The sequence below is a fragment of the Manis javanica genome, chromosome 8 (assembly GCF_040802235.1).
Source record: "Manis javanica isolate MJ-LG chromosome 8, MJ_LKY, whole genome shotgun sequence".
Classification (NCBI taxonomy): domain Eukaryota; kingdom Metazoa; phylum Chordata; class Mammalia; order Pholidota; family Manidae; genus Manis; species Manis javanica.
In genome coordinates this window covers 2,372,753-2,396,964 of record NC_133163.1, presented here as the reverse complement: position 1 = coordinate 2,396,964, position 24,212 = coordinate 2,372,753, and the positions used below count along the sequence as shown (strand labels likewise).

Genomic DNA, 24,212 nt, shown 5'->3' with positions numbered 1-24,212 from the left:
CGACAACAACAACAAAATGCCAGTGCCCTGCTCCGTTCTCCATTTGACACATACAACTGCGGTTTGCCCCCTGTTGGGCACTACGCTTTGTTTCTACCTGTCTGCCACTTGGACCTTTCTTTGCTGGATCCTTCCCACCTGCCATGTGAACGTGCCTCTTGCCTGGAGTCCCCTGATCCTTGAGGGACACAGAGCTTCCGCACCCAGTGCCTGACGCGGGCCTCCTGTCTTGGCTCCGTAGGGCTGTCCGCTCACCAGTGCAGGGCAGGGCCACCCTGTTCTCCTATTGCCCGTCTTCACACTTGACCCCCGCAGTAGTGCTCCAGAAATGCTAGGAACAGAGTGAGCCCGAGACTGGAGCTCCTGGCTTGTCTCTGATGCTCAGGTGCCTGGCAAACTGCAGGAGGCTGACATGTGGATGTTCTCACTCTCCCTGGACCAGGGACCTTGCAAGTGGCTTCAGTGGGGCCCTGCAGGTTGCCTTCACATCTTTCCTCCAGCCCCAGCTCCCATTTAGATCCCCAGGCTGCCTGTTCTCTCAGGTTTTGGAACAGGGGATTGAAAGGGTCAGAGGTGGGAAGGAGACAGATGAAGGCAGAGGAAACAGGCTGATTATTCCCCAAATCTACATTTGGGAAAGCAAGAATATGGAGAGACAGGGATAGGCAGAAGGGAGGAAGAGATGCTCATGCCACGCAGGCTGCCTTTTCCAGAATGGAAGAGCACTTACAAGGGAGCAAGGATTTTGCTCCTTGCCCTCATTTCTGCTGGAGCAACTGCTTTTCCTGCCCAAGGGGGGTGGGGTACAGGGCAGGCTCTGGCCAAAGGTCCCGTGCTGCTTCCTTGGGCACAACCCCACCCATCCAGGACCGCTGGCCACGAGGATGCTTGAGGCCACCAGGACTTGTGCAAACAGGTATTTGCCTCCCAGGGCCCTAGTCCTCTAGCTTTACAGGGAAGGACAGATGATAGGTGTAGAGGCTTTCTCACACAAAGGCATTAACCCCTTGGCTCTGCTCGCGCCTGCACAGAGCATGGTGTGGCTCTCTCGTTTTCTGAAGCTGAGCTAGTCCCTCCCCAGGAAGCAGCAAGCAAACCATAGAACCTGAAGGGCCTCAGCTGCAGCATCTGTAAAATGGGGACAGCAGTGCCTCTCAGAGTTGCTTGGGGCAGCTCAGTGATGGTGGGCTCCTGAGTCTATGTGGAACCCTGGAAGGATGGCTGGGAAATGCTGGTGCTCCAGTCCCGCTACCCTGAGAGTATGGGGTGCATTGCTGCATTTTCTGGAGGAAAATGGCCTTCAGATTCTGGAGGGTCCACGGATCTGCTGGATGAATCAGTCGTTTCTCTCTTTGCCCCAATGTTCCAGACTCATTCCTCCTGAGGACCTTTGCTGGCACAGGCTGTCCACTGACTTGGCACATGTGGCTCCTTCTGGCTACTTAGGCCTCACCTTACGTGGCTACCTCGGTTCACTCCAACCCCCTCGCATCTACGTGTTGCATCATCTTACTTTAATTCCCTGCATAGTTCTGCTCAGGCAAGAGCAGGGACTTTATCCTGTTTACCAATGCATCTCGGCTCTTATCATGGGGACCATGGCAGCTCAACGGGGATTTGTTGAGAGAAAAAAAATGAGATAATAAAACCTTAACAAAGTGGCAGCAGTGGGAATGGACTAAAGCAATACCAAGGAGGTAGGCTCTTGTCCACCCACGGGAACAGGGTGTAAGCATCTCAGGTTCCTCATTCTGGTGCCTGATGAGTGGAGGGAGCTGTCACTGAGCCTAAAGTCAGGGACAGACAAAGGAGCCTTGCTCAGCCTGTTCATTTCTTCTTGAGCAATTTGGTTAACACCTGTATGCCCACCCCAAGGTGGTTGTTGAGGAGCAGGTGACATCCAAGCGGCAGCATGGCCGAATCATTAAGGGAGTGTGGAGGGGTGACTGAGTCACTGCCTCTCCCTTGTCCAGTAACTACTGTGTCACCATTGGACTGCTCCCCCTTCTCATTTTTAAATGAAAGCAGAGTAACTGGACCTCCCTGTGAAAATCTAGGAGCATTTACTTCCCAGTGACTGTGTAACTGCAGGGTTAAAACAGCACTGGTGCTGGGTTGTAACATCTGAAGAGCACAGCAGGTCAAAAACAACTGCAGGGTGAGGAGTGGCACAGGAATCCCTCCTTGTTAATAATGCCAACAGCTGCATTTGGGACGGACAGTTGCAGGCACCTGGGGAGTGGGGGCCCGTCCGGAGGCTCTCCCAAGCCGGTGGCAGGCGAAGAAAGCTGAGCCTTGCTCACTGAATCAGCATGCATCCTCCCGGCTGGCTGCTGAGTCAGGCTTGCAGAGCTGGCGATGCAGCAGGATGAGGCCCAGGGACGCTCCCTGACCTGGAAGTACTGCCCTTCAGGCAGGGGCTGGAGGTCGTGGTACTGCAGCAGGGGTGTGCACCGGGGATGGCTGCCCGGGGTGGGAGCGACAGCAGGGATAGCCGCGCTGCGCTTGCCGGGCGCTAGCGGTTAAGCACCCTGGTCCCTCCCACCAGCCTGAGATGCGGTGGGGCGAGGGAATGAGATGGGGAGGGCTTGGGGGCCAGGGTCTTGATCGAAGACTGGAGGTTTTCCTGGACAAGGGAGGGAGGCCTCTGGATCCTCTCTCCCTTGGACGGTGCTCAAAGCCCTCTCGCGGGTTCAGGAAGGAGTTAAAGGAGCTCACAAGACATACGGGGAAGGGGCCGGCCACACAGTGAACGTGGTTCCTGATACGCGGCTGCGGGAGTCGGGTGATTCGTGGTGCGGAGCTCGCGCCAGCGCGGAGCCGGCGCCGTCCTCAGGACACGCCGCGTCCACGCCGCCCCAGCCCGCGGCAGGGCCCGGGCCCCGGCCGGGACGTCCCTTAGCGCCCCGCCCCCGGCGGCCCGCCGGTGACGTCACGAGCGGCGCGCGGCATTGTGGGGCGGGAGTGCCGAGCCGGGGGAGGGACGCCGGGGCGCCATTTTCGGCGGTGGGAGCTGCGGAGCCGGCGGGGCGTGGGGTGGCGGCTGCGAGGAGGCGCCGCGGAGGACAGACAGCGCGCGCGGGCGGCCGAGGATGCTTCGGGGTGGCCGCGCCGGCGCCCCTCTGTCGTGACCGCGGCCGAGGCGGCGGGCTCCGCGCAGTCTTCTCCGCGCACGCGCCCCGAGACCTCCCGGTGCTGACAGCGCGAGCGCGCGGCCCGGCGGAGCAGCACGGTGAGTGCCCGCGGCCGCCAGGGCCCCGTCCGCACCCGCGGCGCCCCTTCCCGGGCCCCCGTCCCCTGCCCCGCCCGGCCCTCAGCCCTGTCCCCTCAGGCCCACTCCCCTCACCCACGGCCCTTCCGCGCCCGGCTGTCCGGCTCCCCTCCCCGTCCCCGCCCCTGCCCGGACCGCCGTCCTCATTCACGCCCCTCCCCATGCCCCTCCCCGGGCCTCGGGCCTCATCCACGTCCGCTTCCCTTCCCCGCCGGGATCGCATCCCCGGCCGCTCCCCCGGGTCACGGACCCCGTCCTCGTCCCTCCCAGGCCCGGGCCCCTTTGTGTTCCCATCTTGCTTGGGCCCGGCCCCGCCCCGGCATCCCGGTGCGGCCCTGCCGCGGGCGGGGGCGGCCTTTCCCGTGAGCAGCTGCGGACCCCGGGAGGCGCGCGGCGGGGATGTGGCCGCCCCCGGGCGCGGCGCTCGGGGTGGCGGCGGCCGGCCGGGTTTGCTTTGTCCGCATCCTTCCTCCTCCTTCCGGCCCCCGCCCTCTCCCGCGGCACCGCCCTGGGCGGGCGCCCCTGTCCTGCTCGCGGGCGGGTCGGAAGCATGCACGGTCCCTCCCGGAAGGCGGCTGGACTCGCCTACTCGGCGATACTTTTCTTTTAATGGGTAGACGCGACACGTTTCAGCGACAGTTCCACCTAGGCTGGCGGTGCTCCTAAACTTGCAACGGCCCCGGTCCGGGTTGTCAAATTTGGTACACCTCTTAAAAAAATTAAAGCAAAGCATTCAAAAGGTAAAATTAATGCCTGGATTGAATAGTTTTATAATTTAGGGTTGTAGGTTCAGGTAATTTTGTTAGAATTATTGCTTATTACTGTTTTCTTATTTAAACAGCACTTCAATAATTTACATATTTAGTTCGTGTAATAGTGTTTGTAAAAAGTCTGAGGACAATAGAAAATTTGAGATGCATCATTAAACAGCTATGTAAAAGGATCGTTGGTTCTTTCATTCTTTGCATTAAATTACGGCTTTTTTAAAATAGGGTGACTAAGCCATTGATCGGGAAGAATCGTTAGCTTCGAATACATTGTAATAGATTTGTGAAAAAAGCTTTAAAATCCCAGCGAATTCCTTAAGTCTCATGATATTATTACAGCTCTGAATTTACCTCTCTCGGACTGGTAACATGGCTTAGGGTGGGGAATTTGATTTATTGTTCCGTTTCCTGAGTATCTGTAACAATAGAATGATACTAAATAATAACAATTTCAGATTGTGTGAAATTTTTTGTGGGAGGTAGGCACTCCTAAGAGCCCAGTTTCTCCAAGTCATCAGAGAATGCAACATCACATTGCAGTGGAGCCAGGCAGCCCTGAGGGTGTTACTGAGGGGTGTGGGGGGGCCAAGGTGGGAACCTCACTGCCACCTGGCTCTCACCTTCCTTGGCTTCTGAAAGCACTGTAGCAATACATAGTAAAGGTAGAAAAACATGCATGGAATCAGGACTGTGATTTATCCCCAACAAGGAGGAGGGAGGAAATGCCACTGGGGAGGGACACATAGTATTGTAAATATTTCATAATAAATAAAAAAACTGCAGTTATTTAAAATTACACATTGACTTTTTTAGAAAATTAATACATTCTTAAGTATGTTTCATAATGTTGAAAAGTATCATAGCTTTCCATATGGGGCTGTGAACTTTTAAAACAGTTACATAAAAAGAAAATTAGAAAAGCCAAAATTGAATAAAATGTAGGATTCGTATAGTCTGGAAACATAAATGAAATATGAGAAACCAGAACTTCATGTAACAAAGAAGTGATCAGTAGTATCCTAAACAAAAGCACAAGAAAGGTTTAAGTGTCAAATTTCTGGACAGGGAATAAAAATGATTAGCATATTAAGATGAAGAAAGCATGGTTTTAAATGTCTTGAGAACCAACTGAATGGTGGGTGCTGTGCTAAGTAGTTGGGGATGCAGAGATGATAGATGCTGTCCTGGGAGCTCATAGCCTGGTGGGGGAGACCTGGGAAAGTGACGTGTACCACAGATAAGATTAAATACTGCTGCACTGAGTGCCCTGAGCAGCGATGCCAGATAGGACACGTCAAGAGGATGGTGGGTGACATGTGGGTGGAGGCCCCCTGGAAGATGGAGGCCCTGAGATGGTGCTGCAGTAAAAGGGCATGTTGGGAAGGGGAGGCTGGGAGAGATGAGATCAGGAAGGGTGTGTCTTGGGGGGTTGCTTTCATCCTGAGGGCAGGAAGGATTGTAGGATTCCCAGGGAATGAGGTGACTTAGAGCAGAGAGAGTGTGGCAGGTGCTTTGAACCAAGATGAGACCATTGAGGGAGTTTTTAACCCCCAAGTGAGGACTGAGACCTTCTGTGCTAGGGCAGTGAGAGTAAGAATGGATTCCTGTACGAGCTGGGTTTGAGAGGGATTTCAGGGTTAGAGCGGCCTTGATTTGGGAATAGACTAGGGTAAAGGTGGAGTTTCAGGCTGGGCACGACAAAAGCCGGACCAGGTCACTCATGTTAGGGGATTTGCCAGAGTCCTAAAGCAGCACCCCCTCCCTCCCATCTCTTCCTCATCTTCCTACTTTGGCCCTGACTCAGCACACCCAGGCCCATCCTGAGCCTGCTCGTCTGCCAGTCAGTGTGTCCTCACTTCCCCTTTGCCCCTTATCACTTCTCACTATCTACTATACTGTGTGATTTTACTTAATTATTTCTTATTAGGTTTATTGTCTGTCTCCTCCACTTAAGTCTGTAATCTCCAGGAGGGCATTTTTATAAGCCTTTAGTGTTTGTTTATTGAAGGAATGCATCCAGAATTACTTGCTTGTCTCTCACGTGGGTCACCCACTTGCCGATGACACCCCCCCTCCCACCCACGATGGGGAAAATGGGAGGAGGAGGAGACGGCAGGTTTTGTTTCGGAGAGGTCGAACCCAAAGTGCTTGTGGGGTGGCCAAGTGGACCAGTGGGCAGTTGGAGAGTCAGATGTGGAGCTCAGGATAAACATTTAGGCTGGGAATAAAGGTTTGAGAGACCTTGTCCTATTGTGGAAAGCCGGTGGCGGCATCCGTAGTTACCTTTTCAGGGCTTCTGACCCTTGGTAGGGACTGGAGGGGCCCTGAATGGAGGAGGAGGAGCCCTAGGAAGTGGAAGAGATCGCTTCTGAATTGGCTGAGAGCTCAAGAAAGGTTTGGACAGAAAAATCTTTTAGGTTTGACTTCCACAAGATTGTTAGTGATCTTTTAAATTTTTCCTGAGAATTATCACCTCCTAAAGCAAGAGGGCTAATTCAGACATGACCTGCATTCTTCCGCCTAAGGCATCCTTGTGTCATTCTGCCCTGTAGTCTTCTGGTTTATAGACTTATCACAAATAAATAATTTTATTTTTGTCTTGACTAATTTTTGGAGGAAGGTGAAAGCAGGTTTGGTTTTTAAATATGCTTGGTATGTTGTCCATATCTAAATATAAAGCAGGTAAGTGACTATCAATAGAACAAGCATTTTAAGCTAAGTGTGTGTGTAAAGTAGAAGTTTTTCCCTTGGTTCTAAAATATCCTAGTTACCTCAAATTAAACCTTGGATTGTTCTCTTTGATTGTGTAACATGGAAATTTATTTCCCGGCCTTTCTGAAGTTCACTATCTACTACTAAAACTGATAAAAGTTAAGTTAGCCCCATACCAAATAAAATTGGTGCTGTGATCACCTCCATTCCACTGTGTAGGATCTAGGATGGGGTTAGAGAGGGCAAGTTACAAAGACCGGAGATGACATAGCTGTGAAGTCAGGCTTCTAACTCAAGTCTTTTTGCACCTTTCAACCTCTGAACCACCTTGCTGTAGTGAATCATGACAGTTGCCTTCACTTGGGAAGTCCTTGCCCCAGTTTTTCCATTTCAAAAGCCTAGGCAATGCATTGTAGTTGTGATGTTTCTTTGCAGTTGCTGTCAAATGTGTGTGATTTGGTCACCATATTGGCATTGTGGTATTTGTGTTGTTCACAGAGCCTGGGCATAGAATATCTGGTCGATAAAAGTTGACTGAGTTTTCATTTTTACGGTGAATATAGGTAGTGTGTAATCTCTTACATTTACTTATCCTGCCTGTTTTAAATAGGTTTGTATTATTGACCAAATGGGGGAAATCTTTATATTCTTTTTAAATTGTGGTAAAAAACCCCCACAAAATTTACCATCTTTATCATTTTTAAACAAAGTTTAGTAGTTTTAATACATTCACATTATTGTGTAGCAGATCTCTATAGAACTTTTCATCTTGGAAAACTAAAACTCCATATCCTTAAATAGCAACTTCCTGTGGCCCCTCTCCCCCAAGCCCTGGCAACCACCATTCGTCTTTGTTCCTATGAATTTGACTACTTTAGATATACCTCATGTAAGTGGAATCATATACTATTTGTCTTTCTGTGATTGGCTTAATTTCCCTTAGCCTAATGTCCTCCAGGTTCATCCATAATTTCTATTCTTTTTAACTTAAAATATCATTAAGTTCTAAAGTTTTCTTACTATATGTAGGGAAAATAAATGGAAACTCCTTGGCCAGGATTCTTACCTGACGTTGGTCTGCTTGTCCACTGCGTACGTGTAGTGCTCGCAGGCGCCGGCTTACACACGTGTGGGCAGTGAGTTGTTACTCACTCTCTATATAAAGGTCTCCGCCCAGTGCTGTGGGGCTGAGAGGCAGCAGAGCTCGGTTTGCTGCTGGCCGACTGCCCCGGAGGTAGATGGGAAGCTAGCGCTTGAGCTGCCTCCGGGAGAATAAAGCTGGGTATAAACCCTTTTACCCCAAGAACATTCTGTTGTCGTTTTTTTGTTTGGTCTCATCGAATCCAGAGTGAACTTGCCTGGGCCAGAAACCCTCAGGTGAGACAGTATGACATTTATTAGTTTTCTCTTTACTGTGTAACAAATTTTACTACCAATTTAGTGGATTAAAAAAATATCTCAGTGTCTGTGGGTGAGAGCTCCAGGGTGGGTTGGCTGGATCCTCTGCTCTGGCTCATGTGGCTGCAATCGTGTTGAGCTGTAGTTCTCTTTCAGAGCTCAGGGCTCTCTTGCAAGCTTTTGTGGTTGTAGAATTCAGTTCTTTTGGTTGTAGGACTGAAGTCTCGGTTTCCTTGTCAGCTGGGGGATTTCTTAACTCCTGGAGGTGGCCTGCATTCCTTTCCTCCTGTCCTCCTCCATCTTTAAAGCTTGGCTTGGAGAACCGTACAAACCCTTAATTCCCCTCACACTTTAAGTCTGTGGCTTCCCTTCCATCTGACCTCTAGATCCAGGCTTAAAGGTCTCATATGATCAGGTCAGGCCCATGGGTATAATCTCCCTATTTTAAGGTCAACTGATTTGGGACATTAACTACATTTGCAAAATCCCTTTACAGTAGGACTTGGATTAGTACTTGATTGAGTAAGTGGGACAAGGTGTGTGTACACCAAAAGCCTGGAATCTTGGCAGAGAAGGGGCATCTTAATCTGCCTACCTCATCTCAGTTATATTGTGTTCTCAAAACAAAACCATTCCTAATTGTCTTTCAGTTGACATACAGTGACAGTCTCTGAATACGTACACCATTAAATGTTAGGAAATTCTGCTTCCTTAGAAAAATTGAGATATGATTTACATGCAGTGAAGTGCTAAGATTTTAAATGTACTGTTTATTTTGTTTTAATGAATCTATAAAGTTTCCTCTAGTTCCCTGCCAATCTAGATTTTCCTCACCAACACTGATGTGATTTCTGTAACTGTAGGTTGGTTCTGTATAGTTCTGTCCTAGAATTTCATGTAAATGTGAATGTACAGTATATCTGTTTTTGCACCCAGTTTCTCTCGTGCAGCATGCCATTTTTGAAATTCATGCCTGTTGCATGTGTCAGTGATAGTTCCTTTCTGTTCTGAGTAGTGGTCTGTTGTGTGGATCTATCACAGATTAGCCCTTATCCTTTGGGTGCACATCTGGGGGTGCCACTCATTCTTGTACAAGACTCTGTGGGCATATGTTACCATTTCTTTTGGATGAATGCCTAGGAGTGGAATTGCTCATGGGACAGATGTATGATTAACTTTAAGGGAACTGCCAGTTTTCCAAAGTGGTTGCACATTTTGCACTCCCACCAGCAATGTAAGAGTGTTCCACTTGCTTCGCACTCCCTATGGCATTCGGCATCTTGTCAGCCTCATCTCTGCTGTTCGGTGGATGTGTGGCGTCATGTGGGTTTACCGAGCATTTCCTTGATGACTAGTGGTGAACATTTCTAAATGTGCTTATTGGCCTTTTGTCTACCTGCTTTTGTGAAGTATCTGTTCAAGTCTTTAGTCCATTTAAAACATATTTTTTAATTGAGTGTAGGAGTTCTTTACATATTTGGGCACAAGTCTTTTGCCAGGTATATGTGTTGCGAGTATTTTTTCCCAATCTGAGGCTTAACTGTTTTTTTTTGGCTGTCTTTAATAATCAGTAGTTTTACATTTTGACAAACTCTCAATTTTTTCTTCTTTTACAGTCCTGTTTTCTGTTGTCTGTTGTTTTTAAATCATTAAAAAAAATGTATGCTCTTTTGGGGAAACTCATGATAAAGAAAGATGTAAAGGTGTGAGTTGTCTCGTCCCATTTCCCATCTCCCAAGATAACTGATTTTTTAAAGGTATTTTAATTGCCTTTCTTTAGGTAGGAAAGAAAATTACATGTGTTACTATAAAATTCCTTACATGTGTTATTGATACACATTTAAGTACATAAACTCAGTCTTAGGATATTATATTAATTTGCTGACATTTTTCATTCTGAAATGAGAATGCTTTTTTACCACAGAATGAATATTCTCTGTATTTATATCTTTTGCCCCAGAACTCTCATAGCACCCTGTGATGTATTCTCATGGCCACACTGTCCAGTGAAGCTGTTTTTCGTTCTGCTTGCTCAGCCGAGGCCTTGTATTAGAGAGACTGCATCACTGGGCCTGCTCATCCTTGTAAGAGAAAGCATGTCCTATGTTTTCACGTAGTCCCCTTCCCTCTAGTTTCTCATACTTAAAATTTGCATCTGAAGAGGCAGCCTGTGGTCCCATGGCAAATTGAATGACCTCAGTGCACTGCCTGGCCCTGGCCAGGAGCCCTGCCCAGCAGCGCTGGGGTAGACACCTGACCAGCTGGGTAGGGGATAGTAGCATTCTTGTAAACTCACCTCAGGTGCAGCCTCAGTCACGGACCGACCTAGTAAACTCTTCCTGGGGTATGTGCACACCTCAAGGATGGGCTGGTTAGGTCATTGTAGAGTTGAAGGATTCTGAGCAGGGCTGTAAGGAACAAAACCTAAAGAGTCTGACTGCCTTCATTTCTCTATTTCTGCAAGGGCATCTGCAGTAGCATCGCACAAGAGACAAATACATGCTTTTGTTTTATCCAGTGTTTTATAGTTTTAAGATGGAAGCAGTTTAAGACAAGGTGCTGTAATTACGGGGTCTTTAATTTAAAATATTTCACTTTATAGATTTTGTGATTTTTAGGCCAGCACAATTCAGCATAGTTCATTTTTGTGACTCAAGTTCAGAAGACAAGATAAAAGGATTAGACCTACCATTTGCAACAACATGGATGGAGCTGGAGGACATTATGCTCAGTGAAATAAGCCAGGCGGAGAAAGGCAAGGACCAAATGATTCCCTCATTTGTGGAGTGTAACAACGAAGCAAAACTGAAGGAACAAAACAGCAACAGACTCACAGACTCCAAGAAGGGACTAGCGGTTACCAAAGGGGAGGAGAGGGGGAGGATGGGTGGGGAGGGAGGAAGAAGGGGGTTGAGGGGTATGGTTGGCACACATGGTATAGGGGGATCATGGGGAGGACAGTGTAGCACAGAGAGGACAAATAGTGACTCTGGCATCTAACTGCACTGATGGACAGTGACTGCATTGGGGTGTGGGGGGGAGACTCGATAATATGGGTGAATGTAGTAACCACATTGTTTTTCATGTGAAACCTTCATAAGTGTATATCAATAATAGCTTAATAAAAAAATAAAGGATTAGATTATAGGAAGATCAGATCAGGAGGTACAATGGTTCAAGTAGAAAATGAGTTGAAAATTTTTCATTTTTAATGGCTTTTTCTGGTAAGCTCTGGAATTGTATCTTTCAGCTGCTTCTGTCAGTGCACCACCCAGAGATGAAGTTTCTGATGAGGAGGTGCCTGAAGGAACACATCCTTCCCTGAGTAGCATACAGTGACTTTTGATTGGGAGAAGGTAGGCAATGTATAGCAGGATAAAATATATTTATTATTATTATATGGTGATATATTTGGAAAAATAAAGTAGCTCACTGTTAAAATACAAACTACAAAGGAAAAGTTACCTTTGTGTTTTTATCCAAAATGTCAGGGTTTGAAAAAGATTGTGACCCTCCAGGAGACCTTTTTTGGATTTCATTCAAATATGAGCCTTAACTTTGTTATGTAAGCTGGGAGAGTGCCACCCCCCCCCCCTACTGCTTACCTGTCTCCTACCCCTACTGAAACAAAGACCGAACATCCCCTGAAAATTCAAAAATTAGTGTTTTGTTTTACCTCTTTTCAAATAAGTTGTATTCCCACCTTAACTCTGCACTACTTAATTTTTGTTGTAAAATTTCAGAGTCAAACAAAAGTACACTTTTATTTTTTATATTACCATTGATTACTTTTTAGTCACAACAGGAAAGTTGTATTTGGAAATTTATAAATTAATTGAAGAGGGCCTGAGATTTTTTATTTTATCAAAGGGGAGTATAGGATAAAAAGATTGAGAAATGAAGCTTTCTGTGACTCTTTGACAAAGCAAAGTACATTAGGTCCCAAAGTGGGGCTTTTTTTGTTTTTTTTTCTTTTATCTGTATCATTTAATTTTTACAAAATTCTGGATATATCTTGCTGAAATATTCACATATGAAAAATTCCAGAGAATTGTGTAGTCATCTGATTCCAGGACATTTTGATCACCCCAAAAGAAAACCTACCCATGAGCAGTCACTCCCCACCTTCTCTCCCTGGCCCTTGGCAACCACTAATCCACTTTCTGTATCTGTGGACACATTTCATATAACCAAAATTATGCAATATGTGGCCTAGTTTGTCTGGCTTTGTTCAGTTAGAACAGGATTATCTGTGTTGTAGCATGTATCAATATTTTGTTCCTTTTTATAGCCAAATCTGTTGTATGGATGTACTAAATTTTGTTTATATGTTAATCAGCTGATGGCCATTTGGGTCGTTTCCACATTTGGCTGTTAATGATCAATGTCAAACTCTTGGTGTACAGTTTTTAAATTTGTCCAGCATGTTATTTTTTGGGCTATTTGTGTGCAAGTGTTTATGCAGACACGTTTTCAGTTTTCTTGGGTATATTACCCAGGAGTGAAACTGATGAGACATTCATTTAATTTTTTTAAGTTTTGACCTTTTATCATTTAATTCACACTTACTAAGATACTGAGTGTCTTACTCTGTTTGGGCTGCTATAACAAAATACCATAACTGGGCTTACAAACAGCAGGAATTTATGTAGAGAAGTTGGTTTTTAAAATACAAAACCAGTATTTGGGTAAATTCACTTCAGAATATTTTCCACCTCAGCTACTTAAAACTAGTTACAAACAGTATGATCTTCAGCTCCCAAGGAGTTACATGGGTGACCTTGGGTTTGATTAGAAACATTGAAAAATACCCAAAGCTACCTGGGTGGCTGTGTGGTCTAGAGAAATGCTTGCTGAGTTTGAGGGGATGTGCTGACTGCCCACGCTACCAGTTCACCTGCAGTTACCGTATAGCTACTTAGGGTATTCCTGTTGTTAATTAATTATTTTTAATCATCCCTTTAGGATGATTTCTCCAGTATAAGTCTTTAGCTTCTTGAAAGTTTCACAGAAGAGATTAATAAAGCTTTAATTACAGAAGCCACTAGCATAAATCATGCTTCTTCCTCTGTCAAGTTAACTGTTCAGAGTCGTGAAGTGCATGGCATCACCCAAGCAAGCTGCACTCAGTGGCCCTCCACCCAGAGCACCTGTCTTCCCACACTCCAGAGAGCCAGCCTGAGTGTGAGTAATGCTCAGTTGCGTAAGAATGAATTAGGCTGAGGAAAACGAGGTATTTTTTTTTTTAAGCTCAAGCTTATCAAGAGTCTGAAGAACTCGTCTCAATTTGTACCTACATCCTCAGACCCATACAAATAGGTGCATAAGAACATAATCATTTGTGTTCTTCACAAAGTTCTCAGGACTTTGACAAGAAAAGTCACAAGTCTGTATAAATGCCCATTGTCATACCAATTTATGAATTTGAAGCTTTCACAAAAAGAATGGGAGATACTGACTTCGGCAATGAGTTTTGGATGGGAGCACTTCTGAAATTCACAGGGAATTCTAATGGTGTCCTTTCTGAGTTTTAAATTCCTCTTATCCATTGATGACCTTTTCTTCGTCATATACTAGATTCTGCCTGTCCTCACATTAATTTATTATTGAGTACATTTTTGTTTGTTTTGTTGTGAACTTTCTTCACCACTGTGAGCTTTTTACTCCCCATGTCAGAATCCCACATGGTAAATGCAGAGGACCAAGATGATGTTCTTGACCTCTCTGGCCTTTGCTTTTGTTGTAGGTTTTTGAGAGAGGGGGAAGGTTATGGTAAAGTTTGTAAGACTATTGAAAATTGTATTGCCTATTAATTAGTAGGATGTTTGATTGTGAGTGTATATGATCTCACTGTGTTGCAAAGGGAGTGTAAGTATATGAAATGATCAGATAGTAGAGATGGGAAACAAGATTAGATGAAAATTGATCATCTGATATGATATTCAGCCTCTGTGATCTAGAGGATTCTTTAAGGAGTGCCAGTAGAGTCTAGTTCTGGTTTAATTGTTTTATAAAATATTCAGTGTATTCAGCATTTCTATTCTTGTCTCTGTATTAGTCTGTTTTTATTGTGGCAGAAGTTTCAAATCCTCCCTTAATTTGAGGCTTTAAGAAGTTCTTGCCTGTGACCCCGGCAGCCCAGACAGCTCATTAGGGTGTTTTCTTGGTGAGGTGGGAGCAGCACCGGGTGTGTGTACATGTGCATGTGGGGCTTACCTGCGCAACTGCGTGGCCCCTGACTCGGCGCACCAGACTGACAAGAGAGGCTTGGCTCTGCCTCCTGGTCTGGGAACTGTGGGCCTAGGTTGCTTTAGCTGTCTGCCTCCTTTATTGTAAATGGGAATTCCAGTAATAATCGGCTAAACTGCCTGAAGACTTGTTTTATTCTTATAAAATATATACACGTATGGAAATGCTCCAAAATCTAAGGTGCCACAAAGGTGTGAATTTTTTTTTTTTGGTATCATTAATATACAATTACAAGAGCAACATTATGCTTACTAGACTCCCCCCATTATCGGAGTCCCCACCACATCCCCCATTACAGTCACTGTCCATCAGCGTAGTAAGATGCTATAGAGTCACTACTTGTCTTCTCTGTGTTATACTGCCTTCCCCTTGCCCCCCTATACATTATGTGTGCTAATCATAATGCCCCTTTTCCCCCTTATCCCTCCCTTCCCACCCACCCTCCCCAGTCCCTTTCCCTTTGGTAACTGTTAGTCCATTCTTGGGTTCTGTGATTCTGCTGCTGTTTTGTTCCTTCAGTTTTTCCTTTATACTTACACTGCACAGATGAGTGAAATCATTTGGTACTTGTATTTCTCTGCCTGGCTTATTTCACTGAGCATAATACCCTCTAGCTCCATCCATGTTGTTGCAAATGGTAGGATTTGTTTTCTTCTTACAGCTGAATAATACTCCATTGTGTATATGTACCACATCTTCTTTATCCATTCATCTACTGATGGACACTTAGGTTGCTTCCATTTCTTGGCTATTGTAAATAGTGCTGCGATAAACATAGGGGTGCATATGTCTTTTCCAAACTGGGCTTCTGCATTCTTAGGGTAAATTCCTAGGAGTGGAATTCCTGGGTCAAATGGTATTTCCGTTTTTAGTTTTTTGAGGAACCTCCATACTGCTTTCCACAATGGTTGAACTAATTTTACATTCCCACCAGCAGTGTAGGTAGGAGGGTTCCCCTTTCTCCTCAACCTCGCCAGCATTTGCTCTGTTTGTCTTTTGGATGGTGGTAACCCTTACTGGTGTGAGGTGATATCTCGTGTTTTTAATTTGCATTTCTCTGATGACTAGCGATGTGGAGCATCTTTTCATGTGTCTGTTGGCCATCTGAATTTCTTCTTTGGAGAACTGTCTGTTCAACTCCTCTGCCCATTTTTTAATTGGATTGTTTGCTTTTTGTTTGTTGAGGTGCATGATCTTTATTTATTGGATCTGTCATTTATGAATATATTTTCCCATACTGTAGGGTACCTTTTTGTTCTATTGATGGTGTCCTTTGCTGTACAGAAGCTTTTCAGCTTGATACGGTCCTACTTGTTCATTTTTGCTTTTGTTTCCCTTTCCCGGGGAGATATGTTCATGAAGAAGTTGCTCATGTTTATGTCCAAGAGATTTTTGCCTATTTTTTTTTCTTAGAGTTTTATGGTTTCATGACTAACATTCAGGTCTTTGATCCATTTCGAATTTACTTTTGTGTATGGGGGTTAGACAATAATCCAGTTTCATTCTCTTACATTTATCTGTCCAGTTTTACCAACACCAGCTGTTGAAGAGGCTGTCATTTCCTCATTGTATGTCCCTGGCTCCTTTATTGTATATTAATTGACCATATATGGTTTGGTTTATATCTGGGCTCTCTAGTCTGTTCCATTGGTCTATGGGTCTTTTCTTGTGCCAGTACCAAATTGTCTTGATTACTGTGGCTTTGCAGTAGGGCATGAAGTTGGGAATCGAGATCTCCCCAGCTTTTTACTTCGTTGTCAGGATTGCTATGGCTATTCGGGGTCTTTTGTGGTTCCATATGAATTTTAGAACTATTTGTTCCAGTTCATTGAAGAATGCTGTTGGTATTTTGATGGGGATTGCACTGAATCTGTAGATTGCTTTAGGTAGGATGGCCATTTTGACAATATTAATTCTTCCTACCCATGAGCACAGGATGTGTTTCCATTTTTTGGTCTCTTCTTTAATTTCTCTCATGAGTGTCTTGTAGTTTTCAGAGTATAGGTCTTCCACTTCATTGGTTAGGTTCATTCCTAGGTATTTCATTCTTTTTGATGCAGTTGTGAATGAAATTGTTTTCCTGATTTGTCTTTCTGCTAGTTCATTGTTAGTATATAGGAATGCAACAGATTTCTGTGTATTAATTTTGTATCCTGCAACTCTGTTGAATTCAGATATTAGGTCTAGTAGTTTTGGAGTGGACTTTTTAGGGTTTTTCTTGTCATGTCATCTGCAGACAGGAACAGTTTAACTCCTTCCTTGCCAGTGTGGATGCCTTTTCTTTCTTTGTGTTGTCTGTTTGCCATGGCTAGGACCTCCAGAACTGTGTTTACTAAAAGTGGGGAGAGTGGCATCCTGTCTTGTTCCTGATTTTAAAGGAAAGGCTTTCAGCTTCTTGCTGTTAAGTATGATGTTGGCTGTGGGTTTGTTATATGTGGCTCTCATTATGTTGAGGTACCTGCTCTCTATACCCATTTTGTTGAGTTTTTATCATGAATGGATGTTGAATTTTGTCGAATGCTTTTTCAGCATCTATGGAGATGATCATGTGGTTTTTGTCCTTTTTGTTGATGTGGTGGATGATGTTGATGGATTTTCGAATGTTGTACCATCCTTGCATCCCTGGAATAAATCCTATTTGATCATGATGGATGATCTTTTTGATGTGTTTTTGAATTCAGTTTGCTAATATTCTGTTGAGTATTTTTGCATCTATGTTCATCAGGAATATTGGTATGTAATTTTCTTTTTTTGTGGTGTCTTTGGCTGGTTTTGGTATTAGAATGATGTGGGCCTCATAGAATGAGTTTGGGAGTATTCCCTCTTCTACTTTTTGGAAAACTGTGAGGAGGATGGGTTTTAGGTCTTCACTAAATGTTTGATAAAATTTAGCAGTGAAACCATCTGGTCTAGGGATTTGTTCTTAGGTAGTTTTTTGATTACCAGTTCAATTTTCTTGCTGGTAATTGGTCTATTCAGATTTTCTGTTTCTTCCTGGGTCAACCTTTGAAAGTTGTATTTTTCTAGAAAGTTGTCCATTTCTTCTAGGTTATCCAGTTTGTTAGCATATAATTTTTCATAGTATTCTCTCATAACTCTTTGTATTTCTGTGGTATCTGTAGTGATTTTTTTCCTTTCTCATTGCTGATTCTGTCTCTGTGTGTAGACTCTCTTCTTGATAAGTCTGACTAGGGGTTTATCTATTTTGTTTATTTTCTTCAATGACCAGCTCCTGCTTTCATCAATTCCTACTGTTTTTTTATTCTTTTCAATTTTATTTCTCTCTAATTTTGATTTCCCTCCTTCTACTGACTTTGGGTTTCATTTGTTCTTCTTTTTCTAGTTTCATTAATGGTGAGTTTAGACTGTTCATTTGGGATTGTTCTCTCCTGAGGTAGGCCTGTATTGCAGTATACTTCCCTCTTAGCAAGGTCATTGCTGCATCCCACAGATTTTGCAGTGTTGAGTTATTGTTGTCATTTGTCTCCATATATTGCTTGTTCTCTGTTTTTATTTGATCATTAATCCATTGATTATTTAGGAGCATGTTAGCAAGCCTCCATGTGTTTGTGGGCTTTTCATTTTCTTTGTGTAATTTATTTCTAGTTTCATACCTTTGTGATCTGAGAAGCTGGTTGGTATGCTTTCAATCTTTCTGAATTTACTGAGCCTCTTTTTGTGGCCTAGTATATGATCTATTCTTTAAAATGTTCCATGTGTACTTGACAAGAATATGTATCCTGTTGCTTTTTGATGGAGTGTCGTGTAGATGTCTGTTAGTTTCATCTGTTCTAATACGTTGTCCAGTGCCTCTCTCTCCTCACTTATTTTCTGTCTGATTGATCTGTCCTTTAGAGTGAGTGGTGTGTTGAAGTCTCCTAAAATGAATGCATTGCATTCTGTTTCCCCCTTTAATTCTGTTAGTATTTGTTTCACATCAAATAGGTGTTCCTGTGTTGGGTGCATACATATTTATAATGGTTATATCCTCTTGTTGGATTGACCCCTTATCATTATGTAATGTCCTTTGTCTCTTGTGACTTTCTTTGTTATGAAGTCTATTTTGTCTGATACAAGTACTGTAACTCCTGCTTTTTTCTCCCTATTAGTTGCATGAAACAGCTTTTTCCATCCCTTTACTTTCACTCTGTGTATGTCTTTGGATTTGACGTGAGTCTCTTGTAGGCAGCATATACATGGGTCTTGTTTTTTTATCCATTCAGTGACTCTTATGTCTTTTGACTGGTCTATTCAGACCATTTACATTTAGGGTGAATATCTATAGGTATGTACTTACAGACATTGCAGGCTTTAGATTTGTGGTTGCCAAAGGTTCTTGGGTAGTGTTCTCTTACCATGAAACAGTCTAATTTAACTCACTTAGTATGCTATTACAAACACAACCTAATGGTTCTTTTTTTTCCCTCCTTTTTCTTCCTCCTCCATTCTTTATATATTAGGCATCATATTCTGTACTCTTTTCTGTCCCTTGATTGACTTTGGGGGTGGTTGATTAAATTTTCCATATGCTTAGTAATTAATCATTCTACTTTCTTTGCTGTGGTTTATTTCCCCTGGTGACAGCAATTTAGTTTTAAGAATACTTCCATCTATGGCAGTTGCTCCAAAATGCACTGTTGTAGAGGTGGTTTGTGGGAGGTAAATTCTCTCAGGTTTTGCTTATCTGAAAATTGTTCAATCCCTCCTTCAAATTTAAATGATAATCTTGCTGGGTAGAGTATTCTTGGTTTGAGGCCCTTTTTCCTCATTGAATTAAATATATCACGCCTCTCCCTTCTGGCTGGTAAGGTTTCTATTGAGAAGTCTGATGATAGCCTGATGGGTTTTCCTTTGTATGTGATGTTTTTTCTCTTTCTAGCTGCTTTTAAAAGTCTGTCCTTATTCCTTGATATTTGCCATTTTAACTATTATATGTCTTGTTGTTGTCTTCCTCAGGTCCCTTGTGTTGGGAGATCTGTGCACCTTCATGGCCTGAGAGACTATCTCCTTCCCCAGATTGGGGAAATTTTTAGCAATTACCTCCTCAAAGACACTTCCTATCCCTTTCACTCTGTCTTCTTGTACGCGTATAATGCGAATATTGCTCAATTTGGGTTGGTCACACAGTTCTCTCAATATTCTCTCATTCTTAGAGATCCTTTTTTATCTCTGTGCATCATCTTTGTATTCCTCTTTCTAATTTCTACTCCATTTACCATCTCTTCTACTACATCTAATCTGCTTTAAAATCCCTCCTTTGTGTGTTTCATTTCAGATATGGCATTTCTTAATGATTGAATCTCTGTCCTAAATTTGTCCCTGAGTTCTTGAATATTTTTCTGTACCTCTGTGAGTATGTTTATGATTTTTATTTTGAACTCTCTCTCAGGAACATTGGTGAATTTTCATTTGGCCCTTTTTCTGGTGCTTTTCAGGTTTTTGTTTGAACCAGGTTCATATGACGTTTCATATTTGTATGTGGCGCCCTCTAGTGCGCAGCTCTAGTTTCTCTTGCTGCGTAACCTGTAGAGTGATGTTTGGGGTTGGGGGGAGTGGCGCTGGTGCCTGGGGGTGGAAAGAGCTGTTTCCTGCTTCCCGTCTGTGGTGCCTGTCTCCAGTGTCAGTACTGGTGGGCTGAGCACACAGGTGTGTCTGTCTGTTTTGCACTTGTAGCTGCCACAGGCGGGGCCTCCCTCTGGCCAGGGCAGGTTCTGTGGTTTCCGAGCAGGTGCTGGCGGGCCAGGAGGAAGGTGCAGCAGGCTGCAAATCACTGTGGGGGGCCTGGGAGCTGTATAGCCAGCCAGGGGGATGGAGCACCTGAAGCTCCTGAAAGTTTTCAACCTGCTGGGCAGAGCCCCCTGAAACCACCTTGTTCACCTATCCCTTCTTCCGCCTAGCAAGCTCTGTGCAAATCCCACCCCTTCAGCAGCCCTCTCGCTGCTAGGAAGCCTCTCAGACTGCCCACCTTTCCTTTGTCCCAGAGTTGCCGGATGTGGATCCCTGTCCTCCACAAACAGCTGGAATCTCAGTCTTTCCAAGTATTCTGCCTGTCTTAGCCTTCCAACCCCACTAATCATCAAAGCACCACACAATGTAGGTAGGGCTGGGTGTTCGGTATTCCTAGGCTTCCACTCCATTTCTCTTCCTCCTTCCGATGAGCTGGGGTGTGGGAAGGGCTTGGGTCCCGCCAAATCAAGGCTTTGGTACGTTACCCTGCTTTGTGAAGTCTGCTCTGTTCTCCAGGTGTGTGCAGTCTGGGACAGCCTTCTTTCCTGTTGCTCTTTTAGGTTTAGTTGTAATAACTATATTTTCGTATTATATGTGGTTTGGGGAGGAGTTATCTGTCTCACCTCTAATGCCACCATCTTGACTCCCCTCTTATTTTTATTTTTTTAAACCTTGTGGTAAAAATCCAACCGTTAGGCCTAGAACAGTGTCTGGCATGGAGTTGGGGCTCATTAACTAGTGAACAGCTGTTACTGCCTTTGGCTGGTTGCATCTTTCACTTCTTTCAGAGGCGAAGGCCTGGATGCCAGTGTTTTGCCGGCCAGGTTGTGGTTGAGGGGCAGATCCTGCAGCGTCCCCTGTGTTGCTCACTTCTTGCTGTCCTCCTGTCAGGCTTCTGTGGACATAGCGGCCACACTTCTCAGGGTCGAGCCTCACCACACACTGCGTGCATGGTCTGTCAGTTTTCACTGCCCCTAAATGGTGTGAATGTGTGACTCTGAAGATGGCTCTTTTATTCACTGTTGTATTAGAGTTTGAAAAAAAACTCACTCCTGCATAAAGGCCAAGTTATGTGAAAGGACAAGTTAAAGGGAGCTATTTTCTGTGTTGCCTATTACCTCTCCTTTGATGACTTGAAAGTAGAGGTAAATCAACAATATGCAAATGAATGTTTTGTCTGGTGTGTCTGTTGTACCTGAGTAATGGTTAGTGATGTGTCTGTCCACTAGTTATTGTTGCTAGTCCTCCCCTTTCAGCTGTGGTCAAGGTCCAGATCCTTACCTCAACTAGTATTATGAGGAATTCATGATATGAAAAAAAAAGATGGTGCACTTGTCTAGTCCATCCCATTTCAAGCTTGAGCATGTAGGGATTCAGTGTCTGTCTGAATCACGGGCTTATTTTTTGGCTTCCCATGTTTCCAGATGGCAGGTTGGCCCCTTTGAAGGGTGATGATTGTACCTCCTCACTCTGCCCTCTTGGGATAGTTTATAAGAGAACGTGTCTCTTTTTTACTGCTTTTCCAGTGGCATTTTAAAAAGAAATAAAAGTTTTATTTTTAGGTTACAAAATGCTACAGGCAGGATTCAGTTGGGAGTCTGAATGTGGAGATGAGCTGGGTTCTCCTCATTTCCCAGTTTATGACCTCACATTGTAGTTGTTTGAGTAAATAAATGGAGTAAATCCTTGGACCTGTGAATCATGTATATTTAAAATACATGTCAAAACTGTTCTAGGTTGGTGGGCAGAACTGAGCCAGGGTAACCATGGGATCTGTTGGTTTTTCATCAGATTGCCCAGAGGACCATAAGTGCTTCTTTGTGCAGGCAATTTGAAAATAAAGTTCTAGAGAAACAGAGCTATTTCAGGAGGATGATGAACTTCTGTGCACCTAAAGGGTGGGGCAGCCGATGCTCTTCTGTACAGAGCCACCAGTGATTCTAACAATGGGTGGAGCAGCACGTGCCATGTGTCAGCTGGCTGTGGCTTCCTGTCCTGAGAAGCAGGATTGACTTCACTTTATCATCCCAGCAATCATATGGTTCCTTTTCATTCAGCTTTTTATGGACCAGGAATCTGATAAGAAACTGAGTTCTTTGAGGATCAATATTTATTGAGTTGTACTAACTGTCACCAGTAAAGCAGTTTTCACTATGAAAAAAAACAAAATCTGTTATTGCCCCCAAAATTGCAAAGATTGAGTCACTGGTCTAAAATAATGGAGACAAAAATAGTTTTAAAATGAAAATAAAAAGCTTTAAAAGGATTATTTTTGTCTATTATTTTTTAGGTAATAACTCTTAGATTTGCAGATATGGGACCAAATTTATTGGACTTGAAATTAGTAGGCCATAAGAGTTTTGCTTGTTGAGCCATTGGAATTAAGAGGTTTGACCCTAAAAAGGGCTTTTCACATTTTAAGAGCTTGATTCAAATGTTAGATTTGTTACTTTCTATGCTGGAGATTATGCACTGAGCATTGAGTTCCTTTGCTTTCACAGTGCAAATATATGGGACTTTGAAGGGCTTTTTGGAAATAAAATCATAGTAAACAATTTGCCGTGATTAATTAGAATAACCTGGGGCCAGATGTCTTGTGTGTCACTTGGAGGGGAAGAGAGAAGGCAGTATTTTTGAGCCTGTACAATGTTTTAGGTTGGGTGGGTATCAGTGCCACTTGACATGCAGGGAGATTGAGACTCTAAGAGGCCACATGGCAAGTGAGAGAAAGAAAAATTATTGGACTCAGATGTGCTGCTTTGCAAGCTGCTTCATCTGTTCAGTGAGCACATACTGAATGCACGGCTGTAGAGCACCAGGCATTGGCCTGGCTGGGTTACTCTTACACCGAGTCACCTTGAGGCATATACCGAATAGGAGTTGGAAGAAGGTCTGAGGGACAGTGTGATTTACAGGCTGACAAAGTATGATAGTGGCGTTGGCCGAGGCTAGAAACAAATGTAACTTCTACTATAACCCTTTAACCTGGGAGCGTGGGTACCTTTGAGCTCTTCACTGTGATGGGCTGCAAAATGATGCCCCTTCAAGAATGTATTTAGTCTCTACATCAAACTTCAGAAGTTTCTTATTATAAGTAAACACTTGCCAGTCTTTTCTTAAGTTTTTCTGCCATTTTATCCATAGAACACTCATTACTTTCACCTATATGCATATAGACCTTTGCCTAAATTTTCTTCTAGTTTCTTGTGTGTTTTAAAAAAAGTTTAATTCTTTAACCAATGTGGAATTTATTTAGTGTATAGAGGGTAGGTATGCAACTCCACTTTTTCTAAATAGCCAGTTGTGTTAGCACCGCTTTTATATAACCCACCTTTGGTTACAGTGGCTCAGCCTAGAAGTGAGACACATACTGAGCAATACAGACATACTGCAGTGGTGTGTTCCCGTCTGAAGAAGGGACGTGCATTGTGCATAGTTATGCTCACACCATAGTTATAGTTATTATGGTGGTGGCTTGGGTTGGGGCGATGGAAACTCCGATTGAGAAGCGCCTGAGGGCTGTGTGAGCTGTGTGAGTGTGGCAAGTGGAGGCTTTGGAGAGCCCTGTGCCAGGGACACAGTATTTGAAATGTTAGCTTGTGGATGAGATGGTGAATACACTTTGTGTTCATTTTAGAGGTAAGAAGTTGGCTCAGTGGGAAGTAGTTAGAAAGGGAGATGTCATCTCAGCCAAAGAAATAACTTTCTACTTAAATATTGGAGCCATCTAGTAGAAACATCTAGCAGGTGAGGCCTGCGTAACAGCAAGTGTATCGCAGACCTAGAGCAGTCTCCTTTATCAGGGATGTCCCTGACTCCCGCATTGGCTGTCCAGTGGCTCCTATGTCTGTCAGCCACCATGCATTGCACTGCACCTGCGCTCTGCCGTGAACAGCCTGGTAAGGGAGTGCGGCTTGCCACGGAGACCCAGGAGGGCTGGAGCCAGCCTGTGTGGCAAAGGCCCATGGCAGAGCCAGGCTCTGCACCTGATCATGTTGCATTCAGTCCATGCTTTCCGTAGCACCGTCGTCTCATTTCTCAAGAGAGCTGAGTGTCCGGCAACAGCATTTGGATTCTCGTTCATTTTA

At 44.2% G+C, this 24,212-nt stretch overlaps 1 protein-coding gene across 24 annotated transcripts in view; it reads left to right on the top strand.

Moving 5' to 3' along the window:
• Positions 1-2,967: 2,967 nt before the first annotated feature.
• The window catches only part of KLC1 (kinesin light chain 1), a 58,199-nt gene continuing 36,954 nt past the window's right edge, over positions 2,968-24,212 (top strand). For 8 of the 24 annotated variants that reach the window (XM_036991467.2, XM_036991457.2, XM_036991454.2 and 5 more), the window contains exon 1: positions 2,970-3,232. The gene's annotated coding sequence lies outside the window, so the exon portion shown is untranslated. Of the gene's footprint in view, positions 3,233-11,398; positions 11,505-24,212 lie in introns of all 24 variants that reach the window. The other 16 variants (XR_012133628.1, XR_012133630.1, XR_005053915.2 and 13 more) reach the window with 4 other exon arrangements.